The sequence below is a fragment of the Terrapene carolina genome, unplaced genomic scaffold (genome assembly GCF_002925995.2).
Source record: "Terrapene carolina triunguis isolate 2854851 unplaced genomic scaffold, T_m_triunguis-2.0 Scaffold42, whole genome shotgun sequence".
Classification (NCBI taxonomy): Eukaryota; Metazoa; Chordata; order Testudines; family Emydidae; genus Terrapene; species Terrapene triunguis.
The window spans coordinates 24195274-24209714 of record NW_020664393.1 but is presented as its reverse complement, the minus strand read 5'-3'; positions in this window follow the sequence as shown (position 1 = coordinate 24209714).

Genomic DNA, 14441 nt, shown 5'->3' with positions numbered 1-14441 from the left:
GGGGAAGACACATAGGTACCATCCTGTGCATGTTGCTTACTGGAAGGGTGTAGGGGCCCTGAACTGCCTGGGCTCTTTAGCTCTCCCCTTCCCCCCCCCCAATAGCTTTGCATTGGTGAATGGAGGGGGAGAGAGAGCTGTGCCAGCAGTTGTTCAGCTCAGGAGGCAGGCAAGTGGGGCAGGCACTCAGGGTCAAAGTTGCTAGAGAACTGGAGCTTCTCATTGCGAGACTTGCTCCAGCCCCCGCTAAAATCCTGTCACTCAGGAAAAAATCATGAGTTGGCAACACAGCAAATCACAACGTATTGTGATGATGTGTGAAGGCAATGCCAGTGTCTGTACAACACGGGCACCATGGCATACACTGGGATATACAACACTGGTACCAGGTGCCATAGGATGGAGTTTCATAGTCCATGAATGTTCTTGCCAGACATGCCGATGTTACATTCTCAGACCAGGGGCCAGTTTTAAACTGGAGCATTTTATCAAAACATTTGCCATACTCCAGCTTGTACAAACTTGGGGGGACTTCCAGGACCCCAAACTTCTGCAACAACCCCTGGTCACATGTCCCTCTAACTTGTTCAGCAGAAAATTCCATCCCTTAAAGAAATGGAAAATAGAGCCCTGGCAGTCCCTCAAGTTCTTATACCAAAAAATAGTCCACATTTAGACTAGCATTCATATCATAATGTAGAAGTGCTCCACAATCCCCCAATAAAACTGTAAGAGGCAGGAGATGGAAAGGGTGTTGTGGATAACTCGTAGTCATATATTGAACACAGTTATGGCTCTCTTATCTTTAATAAAGAAGTGCAAAGACCCTGGAGACTGCAGAACCCAACATACCATGGTCTATCTAGATCTCAACAGCTCATATGAAAATGTTGAATGTCACCTCTGCAGTCCGTGGACTGTAATACAGAAATATTGCAGATAGATGGGGGCCCAGGGCTGCTGAGAAGTTGCCAACTACCTCATCTAGGCACAGTTTGAGTGACCTTGCTCCTGACTATTAAGTTTTGTGACCTAAAGACTCAGCACCAAATGCTGCTCTCAAACAACATTTGTGAAAGGATGTCAGTGTGATTGCATGAGTATCAGCGACAATTGAAAATGGCTCATATGTTTTTCAGTCCAGTCTATTGATGCAGAGTATTTAGAAGCAGGCCACATAAGCAGGTATGTGGCCCCAGACCTCATTTGATAGAATTTCATAGATACAGAATTGAAGGCTAGAAGGGACCATTAGTAAGGCTGCAATTCTGTCACGGAAGTCATGGATTCTGTGACTTTGGCAGCTGCAGTGGCTGGTGAGGCTAATCCCAGGGCCGCCAAAGCAGCTGGCCCCAGGGTCAGCTGCTGGGGCACCCCCTAGCCAGCTGCACAGCCCGCTGCTGGAGCAGTCCCCAGGGCCAGCCGCACCAGCCGCTGCTCGAGCAGCAGTCCCCAGGGCTTTGGAGCAGAGGGTGGCTGGGTAGTCCTGCGGCCAGTGCAGGGGCTAGCCATCCACTGCCAGGAGCTGCTAAGTTTTAGTCAGGGGTATTTATATAGTAAAAGTCATGGACAGGTTATGAGCTGTGAATTTTTTTTTATTGCCCGTGACCTGTCCATGACTTTTACTAAAAATACCCATGACTAAATCTTAGCCTTAACCATTAGATTATCTAGTCTGACCTCCTCTACATCACAGGCCATTAAATTTCACCCAGATTGATATGCCTTTTATCATTTTTTAAATCACTAAGCTTTTCCTTTTGCAGTCTCTTCTATATTTAGCTTTTTATTTTCAATGTTGTATGTGCATTGCTCCTTTTAAAATCTTTGTGACCACTAGGAAAACCTATAAGCATTTTTCTGCACCAGTGCTACTAACAGTAGCAGCTAAAGTGTAAACAAACAGGGTGCATGTGTTTTTACAATTGTGTTGTCATCTAACCTTGCTAATTGCTTTTGAAGATGTTAATCACCTAAACAATAGCTCACACATAAACTCCAGGGTGGGGTGTTATATTATTTGTATAGGTAACCTGACACTTGCAACTCTACCAACACTACCAGTGGTGGAAGCTGTTGTGGAGCACAAGGATTTTTACCACTGTGTTATCTGACCCTGCTAACGTGACCTGTGTGCATAGGTGCCGACTTCCCCACTTTCCCGTGGGTGCTCGACCCCGCCCCCCCTCTACCCCCAGCCCAGCCCCTACCCCACCCCTTCCATGAGGCCCCGCCTCTGCTCCACCCCTTCCGACCCCTGCCCCACCCCCATTCAACCCCTTCCCCAAAGTCTCCGCCTCCTCCCTGCCCCTATTCCAACTCCTTCCCCAAATCCCTGACCCGGCTCCTCCTCTTCCCCGCCTCCTCCCCTGAGTGCGCCATGTTCCCGCTCCTCCCCCTCCCTCCCGGAGCATGCTAACACTGCCAAACAGCTGTTTGGTGACGGCCGGGCAGGAAGCGCTGGGAGGTAGGCGAAGGAGTGGGGACGCGCGCACTCAGGGGAGGAGGAGGAGGAGGTGGGGCAGGGGGTGAGGGGAGCTTGGCTGCCAGTGGGTGCACCCACTAATTTTTCCCCGTGGGTGCTCCAGCCCAGAAGCACCCACGGAGTCGGCGCCTATGTCCATGTGGTCTGCCTTCTGTACTCCATTGCACAAAGGTCAAATTTGCCAGAAGTCATTTACCCGTATAAATCATGCACACTCTGTGGAGTTCATTTTTATACTGTTTTCCCAGTGATCAACTTCTTTTGCTTCAGTCAATAACATTTCTCAGAGGTGGCCTTCCTATGGGTGTGTTGGCAGCTGGCCTGTGAACACTGATGACCATCATGAGGAGATCAAAGCGCAGCTGAACTCAATCATAAGCAATTCTTTTTTGTATGATGAGGAATTCAAGTGACTAGCTGAGATAGTCATCACTTGGAGAGGCAAGTAGTGCTGTGAAAAGATCAAGCAATTTAAGCTAAGGATGAGTACAGTAAGACTTGGGATAATAGTAATACGTAGAAGGAAAAAACATGTCAGTTCTTTGAAGAGCTGGACTGAATCCTCAGTACTTGCTCACAGCCCAGTATACAGCATGTTACACTGTAGTAAGGGATAACAAAAAGGAAAAAGAATATAAAGACCATGCACTGAGCAGACCAGATGAAAAGCTAGACCAAGAAGTACCTCAGGCCTTGCTAGGATATGTTTTAGGAGCCTCAGGATCTAGACGTGGCAGCAAACAAGCTAGTGGCAGTTTGTTTACATGCAGAAGTTTTATCTCATTTACAATTGTTAGAATCTTTTAATGAAAAGGTACTACTGTGATTGTTAGAGACTTACTTTAATTGCCTCTAGTTTATAGGTTTCTCACAAAAGCCCCATGTTTTATGCTTTCTTTGCAAAAGAGTTAACTAATGAATACTGTTCCAAAACTGGGATGATATAGTTTGGTTCAGAGAGATTTTGATGTGATAAGGTGATACATCAGTACTTGTTACAAAACAGAAACCGCTGAAACAGGTTAATTTGAGCTGTGTGTGTAAATCACTGTTTTTCAAATGGAAAAGGACATAATTGGTATGGAAAAAAAAGATTATTTTTAAGCCTTTGAGAAAGAATGATAAACAATGGAGAGGAAAAGCCAATAAGTCACCCTACTGTCACTTTAATTGGACATTCCAAACAGCACTCTATGTACAGATTTGTATTTGACGTTAGTAATAAGTCTGCTAGGATGGAGCAGATGAACTGCTTTTTTCAGTTTGAGACGTATGTGGGGAACTTTCTTCTCAATACTCTGAGTTTTATAATGCACGTTTTTTAAATTATCTCATAGGAAAAAAATTCTCTCCCCTGATGATCTTTTCTTTCTGCACCAATTCTGTAATTTAAACTCTTAAGGATACTCCCTTCCCCACAAAGCTGAAAAAAGAGAATCTTCAGGCTGAGGAAACCAGTGTATTTATCATCCATCTGGGGAGAAAATTCAGTTCAGAGAGGTTTAATTAGCTTTCAAAGTTTATTTGTGTGTGCATGCACAGATGGGGGTGACCATGACAAGACTGTAGAGTCTGGGTCTTTTTCATATGACCTGGGAGGATGTGTGTCAAAATCTTGATTTAGAGTGCAAATAACATCTGGAAAGCGATGGAGGAAGGCAGAGGAAACATTTTAGCAGAAGACTTTCACTCACAAGATAATATTTTGAAATCTCCATGACAGCAAAAATCTTCAAATGCTGGAGGACCTGCACAATAGCTCACAACATAGAGAGTCTGCAAGTTAGTAAGGGGAGGTTGAAGATCCAACACATTTGAGTTATGCTTATAAAATTATTGGGTGAGATCCTCATCTGCCCTTTGGCTCTTTTATGCCTCACTGTAGAAGGTAGCTATAAATCTGCCTCCTGAGGATCCTATCACAAGCCCTGGCCTACAGGGTGTGGCCATAGCACAGTGCCATCGAGATTCCTGGCAGCACTGGTGGGCCATTGGGGGGTCTGGGAAGGCTGCCACAACTTAGAGTGGTCCGCCGGGGCTGTCTAAATATGCTGGGGGCATCTCCAACTACTGAAAAAAATAAGACTCAGGAAGGCACAAGTATGAATTAAAGCTACCATAGCCTCCACTCTCCCCTCAAGCTGCGAGTTCTGTGATACCATACTTGGTGTAGATCTACACTGCAATTAGACAGCCATGGCTGGCCCAGGTCAGCTGACTTGCGCTCAGGGGCTGTTTAATTGTGGTATAGACGTTCAGGATCGCGCTCCTGATAGGATCCCAGGGCTCGGGCCTGAGCCAAAATATCTACACCACAATTAAACAGCCCCTTAGCTCAAGCCCTGTGAACCTGACCTGGGATAGCCATGGGTTTTTAATTACAATGTAGACATACCCTTAGAGGCACAGCCAGACTCTCACCCACTATTGTGTGTATATCCATGCATAAGGAATTTTTAGTACTTAAAGGCAAACAACCGAAGAAAAACATTTTTACTGCTCCTTTATGATCCTTGGGGGTTTTTTACAATAGGAGCATCAAGTAGGATATTAGTTTTGTGTGTCATCACAAAAGACTAAAAACTTGGTCTTTACCCACCCTTAATTGACAGAGAATGAGATTATGTGTTAGACTCTTTGAATTTTTTTTCACCCTGATTGTTTTTATTAAAAACTGGAATGAAAGCTGAGCATTTGATCAGATGACTAAAAACACATAAAGAATTAAAACAAATGTTTTATTTATATATTGCATACTGTCAAAGACATCATCTATCCAGTAAACTACAAGTGCCATGTGATTTAGTATTACTGTGTACCTGCTTATATCAGAGAGTGAAAATATCCCCTATATACCAGCTTCTTTTCAAACATTTCCACTGCTCTGTCTCTGAACAGTCACATCTAACAGATTCTTGCCCATGAAGGAAAGGTAGATATTGAACAGCTTCTCTCACTAATATTGGGCCAAATTCTCTCTCATGTTCATAATCCCTTTGCACCCATCTGCCAATACAAAGGGGCCATAAATCTGGTGCATCTGTCAAATGAAGATTTCCCAAATGGCACAGTGCCAGTGTGGCTGCCTCTTCTTCCACCCTCCCTCGAGGCCTGTGGAAGAGGAGCAGATTGAGGACATGGCTCGAGTGTTGCAGCATTCTAGCTATCTAAAGCTGTACAAAAGGGCCACAGCCACCAATAGTTTAGAACAGCACTGAGGTATAGTTCTGCAGCCTATAGGCTAGATCAAATTTAGGGAGGAGGAGGAGATAAAAATGAAAGAAGAGGGCTAAGCCACCTGACTTAAGGTGAGAAAAAAATTGTCCTTTAATTTTGTCGTTATTGGGACAGTATCATAACAAGTTTCTGAAATGAATGTAGGAAAAAGTAATGACAATTACTTTATCAATTCCTAATTGAAAGGTTCAGTCAACATCAGGAACAGCCCTACCATTTGGGGTACCTCTGCCCAATCAGAGCACAGCAACAACAACAACAAAACCCCAAAAAACATAATGGCAGCACCTCCTGGAACTTGGTATCCAAGTGACCACCCTGCTCACCCACTCTTAGAATCAGCCCTGCTCTATATCTCAAACAAGTGAAAGTAATTTTTTCCCTTTTAGTAAGGGTGACCAGGTGTCCTGTTTTGGACTGGAACACCTGGTCCAAAAGAGATCCTAGCGGCTCCGGTCAGCACTGCTGACCAGGCCATTAAATGTCCGGTTCACACAGCACCACAGCGGGGCTGGCAGGCTCCCTGCTAGCCGCCACGCCGCAGACCACGCGGATCCCGGCTCAAGAAGCAGCCAGCATGTCCGGCTCCTAGCTTTAGGGGCTGCCGCGGTGTGTGTGTGTGTGTGTGTCCATGTGCTGCCCCGCCCCCCACCCTCAGGCGCAGGTCCCATTGGCTGGGTCAGGGCAGGGAAGGAGGAATTAGAGCCACTCAAGCGCTCAGCAGGCGGCTGTTGAGGGGTCGTGTGGCACGCGCCTCTCCCGCTGTTGCCCGGCCCTCTTCTCCTCACGCTCCTTGTGTGGCTGTGGTAGAGCTGCGGCGAACTTCAGTCTGTTGCCCCATCACCGGCACCCAGGAGTTGGAGGTATGTTTATCCTCATCTCTGAGTGCTGGAAATGGGGCCTGCACGCCCATCCCCCAATCATTGCATCCCTCCCCATCCCAACCCCCGTGCATCCCCATCCCCCATTACTGCATCTGCATTCCCATCTCCATCACTGCATTCCTCACTATCCCACCCCCTGTACCTCATCTCATCATTGCATCCCTCCCTATCCCAACCCCCCTCACCCCTATTCCCCTCATTGCATCCCTCCCCCATCCCATCCTGCCCCACACACCTACCCATCCCAGCCCTGTACCCCTTTCAGCACTCTCACACCCATCCTCTCCACCTCCCAGAGCCGCCAGCCCCATGTCCCTCACCCCGCACAGCCCTACACCCCATTCACTTCCATACACTGCTGCACTCCCATTATGTCCCTATACACTCCTGTTCCCCCCACATCCTCATACACCTGTAGCCTTCTGCCACCCCCTCATCCCCAACCATCCCCCACACCCTCTTCACTTCCCCCTCTCAGCCCCACGCTGCCTTCGTCCTTGGTCTCTTTCCCTCTCCATCCTCTCTCCTCCACCCCCACCTCCCATCTTTTCCCCTCCAGCCCATCCGCCTCCCTTCCTGGCTGGGTGATTTAGGCAGCCCCTGGAAAAGTGTATGAAAAAGTGTCTCTGTGTAGGCAAGTGTGTGCATGCATGCATTGTATTTGTGTAAGAGACTGTGTATCTTTGTGGAGGGAGGTGCGTATATTGCCACATGTGTGTATACCTGTGTGAATAAAATTTGAAACCTAACTCTTTATTCCTTTAACTGGCTTGCGCACAAAAAAATTGATGACATAAAACATGTGTATATTCATTTCATAACAAGAGAAGGGAACTCTAAAAGATGGGTTGTGAGTTCAATCCTTGAGGGGGCCATTTAGGGATCGGGGGCAAAAATCTGTCTGGGGATTGGTCCTGCTTTGAGCAGGGGGTTGGACTAGATGACATCATTACTCATTAATATAACCATATTGTAAAACAAGACTGAAAGAGGAAGCACTTGTAAAACACCTATTGTACAGGTAGGCTAACAGGAGGAGGTGAAAAGTGGGAAACTTATAAACTGATTTACCCTTTATTAACATTTTTTATCAGTGGATCTTGGTACAAACAGCAAACCATAATAGAGTGTGATTCTTCATTTTAGCACAGAGCTTCACAATATTGGGGATTGGGAGACAATGAAATATAAAATTCAAGAAGCTGTCAAGGTTATTGTGCCTAAAAGACAAAGTATCGTGTTGATAGAAAAACATAGAGCAGAACAATGTGCATCAAGATAGAGGGATAGCTCAGTGGTTTGAGCATTGGCCTGCTAAACCCAGGGTTGTGAGTTCAATCCTTGAGGGGGCCATTTAGGGAGCTGGGACAAAAATCTGTCTGGGGATTGGTCCTGCTTTGAGCAGGGGGTTGGACTAGATGACCTCCTGAGGTCCCTTCCAACCCTGTGATTCTGTGAATGTTGTTGACTAGTAATTGCAGGAGAGCCAATGTATCATACATTTCTCCCCACCTTTGTCTAGCTACATTATAAACTCTTTGTTGCAGACTCTCTCTTTTTATGTGTATGTCCAGCACCTACTATCCTGGAGCCCTGATCTTAGGCACTAAACAACAAATTGTAATAATAAATAATATACTTCCACATGTGTTAGTGCATGCTAGATGTGTACACATGAATATACATGTGTATCTGCATGTAGGTGTGGGAGTCAGTTTCTACAGATTTAATTATGTAGGTGTCTGGACAGGTGTGCATTTCTGTGGTTGTGCTCTATGGATTTGTATTTAGGCTTCAGGAGTGGGCCTTTAATGGACCCATTGCAGCTGTGATAACATGTGGTCCTAATTCCACACATAAAATTACAATAAATTTAGTGAACAAAAAACATGGAACGAGTTATGAAAAATAGGAAGGGGGAGGGAAAGAATCATGAAAACCTTTGTGAAATTTCATTTTTTTTTAAATTACCCTTTTTGACTATTTTGCTGCCAGCTCTAGCATCCTGTAACAAATAAAGCCTGAAGTTTGCATAATACATCTGTCAAAACAATAAATATGACTGTTTGGGCCTTGCAGTTAAAATGAGCACATGAACGAGGATGGGGGAGAGCAAGTGACAGAGGAAGGGGGGATGGAGTGAGCAGAGGGTGGGGTCTTGGGAAGAGACAGGGTGGGCCTTAGGGAAGGGGCAGGGCAGCAGGCAGGGCAAGGGTGTTTGGTTTTCTGGAATTAGAAAGTTGGCAACCCTACTTTTAGCTGCAATAGGTGTCTGATTTCTCCTCTCATATTTCTGTTTATGCATTTTTGCTGGCCTAATTATTATCAATGTTCTCAGGAGCCTTAAGTAATAATTCTTATTGGCAGCAGTAATATTCTCTGCTGAGAGCAAAGTTAATCAACTGTAGCCTTGCCTTCTGCTAAAACTAAACAAATAGCTCATGAATCTAGCTGATCGTTTTGTTTTATGGTCTTCAAAAGAGCAAGAGCCAGATGAAATAATTTGAAGCTCACATTGCAAAAGAGATAGAGGAAGAATCGCTGTAACACCAGCAATCCTCTGCAAAACAATACTTGTACTTGGCCAATGCAAAAAACCCCAAACACACAAAAAAAAGTATTAATAAAATAAAATCTACAGTTTACTTATACGATGGTCACATGTTCCACAGAAATCTTCCTGTATTAGTAAAATGCCTCCCCCCTCTATAGAGAATCTCTCTCTTTTATTCTAACAAACCTCCCCTCTTATCCAATGAAACAGGTTATTGAGTTCCATATAGACATAGGCGGCAGGTATAATAGGCCAGGGGCAGCAAAGCCTACCCTGCAGCATAGCCACAGACCCGCCGTCTTGAGAGTGGGCTGTGGTGGCCCTGCCTGCACTCTGCCCCTGAAGCCCCCTCCCACTTTTCTCCCATGGCCCCACCCATGCTCTGCCTCTTCTCATCCTTGCTCCACCCCTCACCGGGGCCCCTGCCACATGCCAAGTCCCAACTCCCTCCCCTCCTCCACCCCTACTTGCCCAGGCCTTCCTGCTTGACGAGTCCCAACCCCCTCCTTTCCTCCATTCCACCCCCCAATGTCCACCACTCACTGAGTCCCTCCACCCCCCTTGAGCCCTCTGCCCCTGGGGGGGAGGGAGGATGGAGGGACTCAGGGGACGGGGTGGAGGAGAGGAGGGACTCAGCAAGCAGCAGGGTCTCAAGGGAAGTGGGTGGAAAGATCCGGTGGATGGTGAGGGACTTGGGAGGGTGGTGAGTCTCTAGGGAGGAGGGACTCAGCAAGTGTCAAGGGAGGGGGGTTGATGGACTTGGGGGAGGGAGGGTGGAGGAGAGGAGGGACTCAGCGAGTCGTGGGTGAGGGGGTCATGGGGAAGTGGGGGTGGAGGAGAGGAGATACTCAGCAGGCGGGGGAGCCTTGGGGGAGGGGTCGTAGTGTGAGCGAGGCCTGGGACAGAGCATGGGCAAGGCTTCAGGGGAAGGAGGCCAAGTGGTGGCGGAGCACGGGACAGGGCCATGGTCCAGGCACCAATGGAGCTTCCGGCACTCAGGCCAGCCTCCCCGAATGCCAAAGCCATCATCACCCATGTGTATAGAGAAAACAAAAACTGAGAATAAGAGATGTGAAGCTGAACTAAAAAAAAAAAAAAAAAGAGAGAGCTGGTGAGCAAAAGGAGGACAACAGGAATCTCTGACTGACACCACTCCCCTCTGAAAGGACAGCTTCTCACAGAAGCCTTGCACTTAGTGAAAGTGCAGGAAACATCTGGTGACAGCTTCACAAAACATACTACTTGTATTATCACAGTACTTAGGAGCCCTGATTTTTCTTCTTTTGTATGGCTTGGGTAGGTAGCAACAGCTACAAATTTATATCCAAGTTTGATAGCCAGCGCATTGCTGCAGCAGTGAGCTGGTGAATGTCCTTCAGGCCCCTGGTGAAAGAACGAAGGGGACATTCAGATATGATGTGCTCTATCATTTATGTCTGGTGACCACAGTCGCATGCAGATATTTGCCTCATTTTCCATTTAAAGAAGGTTTGTCCAGATCTCCTATGAGATGTCCTGATGCGATTCAATCTGCACCAGTCTTTCCAACATAAATCAAAACCTGGTGGTTCCTCAATAGGATCAACAGCTGTTTGTTTTGAGTAGTTGAAGTGCTCCATGTGACTCTCCATTGAGCCTCAGCATCAAAGTTGGGTTTAAGGATCTAGATACAGTTCCATAGAGGGTTGCGGGATTTTAATCTCGTCTTTGGCGGATTCCGCAGGTCATAGTGCAGTGGGATCCTCGTATTTGCATTGACATGATTAAGAAAGTGAGATGTCTGAGCAGCTCTTCTAATCTGTGGAGGCTGGATGTATGATAGGACCGGGAACCAGTCAACTGGAGTAGATTTAAGCGTCCCCAACACTATGCGCATAGCATTATTGAGTTGAGTGTCAAGGAGTTTACTGTGACTGCTATGAGACCACACTGGTGCACAATATTCAGCTGCAGAATATACCAAGGCCATTGTTGCGGTTCATAAGGTCCCTGGACTGGAGCCTCATGATGTTCTGGCCAATTTTCTAATAAGCATGACACGAGACCCGACCTTATTGTGGGTGTTCGAGGTGTTGTTGAAAGGTCAAACTCCGGTCCAGTGTAATACCAAGATACTTTGGATTAGCTTTGTGGCTGACGCTCTCACCGCAGAACTGCACATCAAGTTTAGCATTAGCCATTTTATTGTTCAGATGGAAAACAGTTACCATGGGTTCTTTTGGATTAGGCCTAAATTTCCAGCATTGGAAATAATCAGCCATTGTGCTAAGATCTCGTGTTAGCGTGCAGCTGATGGTATGGAGAACAGCTAGGGCAATATTATCTGCATACATGAATTTCCTTGACTCCATTGCTGGCATATCCACGGTGTATAGATTAAAAAAGTATTGGGGCCAGGACAAAGCCCTGAGGGATGCCCGAGTTAGAGCTCTTGGTCTACTGATCTGGCCATTACGGTGTACCATAAAGCAGAGGTCCCCAGTCATTGCCACCAAGAGGCAGATCATTCACCAGCAGTGAATGATGTGGGAAACCTTGAGGAGGAGGTCCTGTCTCCAGTGTCGTATGCTGAGGAGACATCAACAAGAACGATTCCTGTTTTCAACTTACGCTGGAATCCTGCCTCAATGTGACTGGTAATTGAAGCTACTTGGTCACAGCAGTTCCTCTTCTGGCAAAATCCTTCCTGCTCCCCTGGGAGGATGTCTTCAATAATATCAGACAGATGGTGGAGCAGCACCTGTTCCATGAGCTTGCTGGTGGTTGAGGTCTGGTCTATACTACCCGCCTGAATTGGCGGGTAGAAATCGACCTCTCGGGGATCGATTTATCGCGTCCCGTCGGGACGCGACAATCGATCCCCGAATCGGCGCTCTAACTCCACCAGCGGAGGTGGTAGTAAGCGCCGCCGACAAAAAGCCGCAGAAGTCGATTTTGCCGCCGTCCTCACAACGGGGTAAGTCGGCTGTGATACGTCGAATTCAGCTACGCTATTCACGTAGCTGAATTTGCGTATCTTAAATCGACTCCCCCCTGTAGTGTAGATGTACCCTGAGAGGAGAGAGATGGGGTGGTAGCTGGGTGTGTTCTCTGGGAGATTCCCAGACTTCAGTAGGGCAACCACTGTTGCCTGTCACCAGCTTGCTGGCACTTCTCCAGTTCTATGCATGGCAGTAAAAAACGTCGACAGCCATTCCCATTCCCATCTCCCCAGATTCTTGAGAAACTCTGGAGGAATGCCATCAACCCCTGCAGCTTTCGGTTTCCAACAGCGCAATATTGATCTTCGACAGAATTTGGGGAAGAGAGTGGGGATTCCTCCAGGCTTTGTTGAAGGTTTCTGCGGAGTTCCCCCTGGACCTCCTGATGTGTGATCTTGTCTGTTGACATCTTGCCGTTAGAAAGAAGATGAGAGGCAACAGTATTTGCTGTCACCTTTGCTGAGCATTGCGTTACTGGCTGGGATCCTCCAAGTTGCCACAAAAGAGCCCATGCCTAAAGGCTTAAATGGGTGAAATCAAGGGCTTTCAATGGTCTCTTTCCACCTTTCTAGGCATGCCAAATTCAAGGACGCAAGCAGCGCAATGGCTTTATCTGGGTTGACGCTTTTTTCATATTCCCTCAGGAGAGACTCTGATTCTTTTGTCCAGCAGGGGGTGAAAGTTCTGGTGACCACACGGGATGTACTTTTTAGTGATCGATTTTAAGATGTTTGTAAAATGACCAAAGTTTCCAGGTATCGGTTTAAACTGTGGGATCCGAGATTCTGTTTCTGAAGTGTAGGCGGGCCAGTCAGCCTTGTGGAAATTCCAACATGGCTTTGGCACAGACTGCAGAAGAGGAACGTCCAGGCAAATCTGGAGGATGATTGGGCGATGTTGGCTATGTGGAAAGTGACTCAGGATGGTTCTTGTTGTGGCCAGTGGGACACCTGCACTATTATGGGTCACAAAACACAGGTCAGGGTTTTGATCCATTGTCCACCTTGAAGACCAAAAAGATCCAGATTACTTTGGATCATAGAGCAGGTGGAGATCTTCAAGGGAGACCCATTCCATGATCTGCTCCCCGGCTGTCATTTGAGCAGTATCTCCAGTCTTCATGATGGCTGTTAAAGTCACCTATGTAGATGGCTGGATGAGGAAGGGAAGGGAAGATGGGATCAGGCTACATGATGTTAGGTTGCTTGTATGTTTATTATAATGATGTCCCTAATTCTAACCATGTTGATCTCTCTTCCACTGGTCGATGATTCCTCCAAAACTTCCACATCCTCTAATCCATTTTGCATGTACACTGCTAGCCCATGTTTTGAATGGTTGACAGTAGCGATCTTGGTATAGCCATAGATTTTATGTCTGGCAGCTTTATCTTCTTCTTTCACATGTGTTTCTTGGAGGGCCACAATGTCAATGTGATGGTCTTGAGGGTCTTCGAGAGGTAATCCACTCTTTCCCTGGATAGCCCTTCTACATTAAGTTAGTATATTCGGAGGACTGGCCCAACTGTTTTTTGATCCTGGAAATGGCAGTTTGAGGAAGTATAACCATTGCTACTTTCACTAGGAGGCCGGTAAAACAACGACCAGTGGCCAATTCACGACATTGGTATGTTGGTGGATTTGCACAAAACACAGAGCACAAAAAACACCAACACTTAACAGAAGCACCACGTAAAGGTTATCATCTTGCTCCCAGGAGCCCTGATCATAGGAGACTACAAGCTATGCCAGCCTGACCAGTCAAGTGGCCAGAAGAAATCCACTAGCTAGCATGAGATACTGACCAGAGACTACATTGCCTGGTTCCCTGGATTGCAGTCCTAACTCTGATGCCATGTGATTCCAAAGAACATTAATGCTAAAGAGTGAATCTTGCTTTTCTTTTTAAAGAGCAACATTTCCTCTTTTCCCTATTTTGTTATTGGGTGGGGACACCCTCTATTATTATTATTTTTCACTAAAACTTTTAAGGTGTGAATAAGTGTTTAAGAGAGCACAGTTGTATAAATTCACATTAGGATGGTGCCATTAATGGTTTCCCCACCCAAATTCTAAGCAAATCTTACCTTTAAAAAAAAAAAATCACATTGCGTCACCCTGGGTTTTAAAAGTGTGCTACCGTAACTACTGTGCCCTAAAAAGGGGAAATTAGGAGTTGCTGACCACTCTCTTTCAAGGGTAAAGGAATTAGATTGGGGAGAAAGCTAACTGTATGTCACTCAGTGAACAGTAACTTTGTATGAGTCTAGATAGTACCTTAAGAGCTGAGAAGGAAATAAT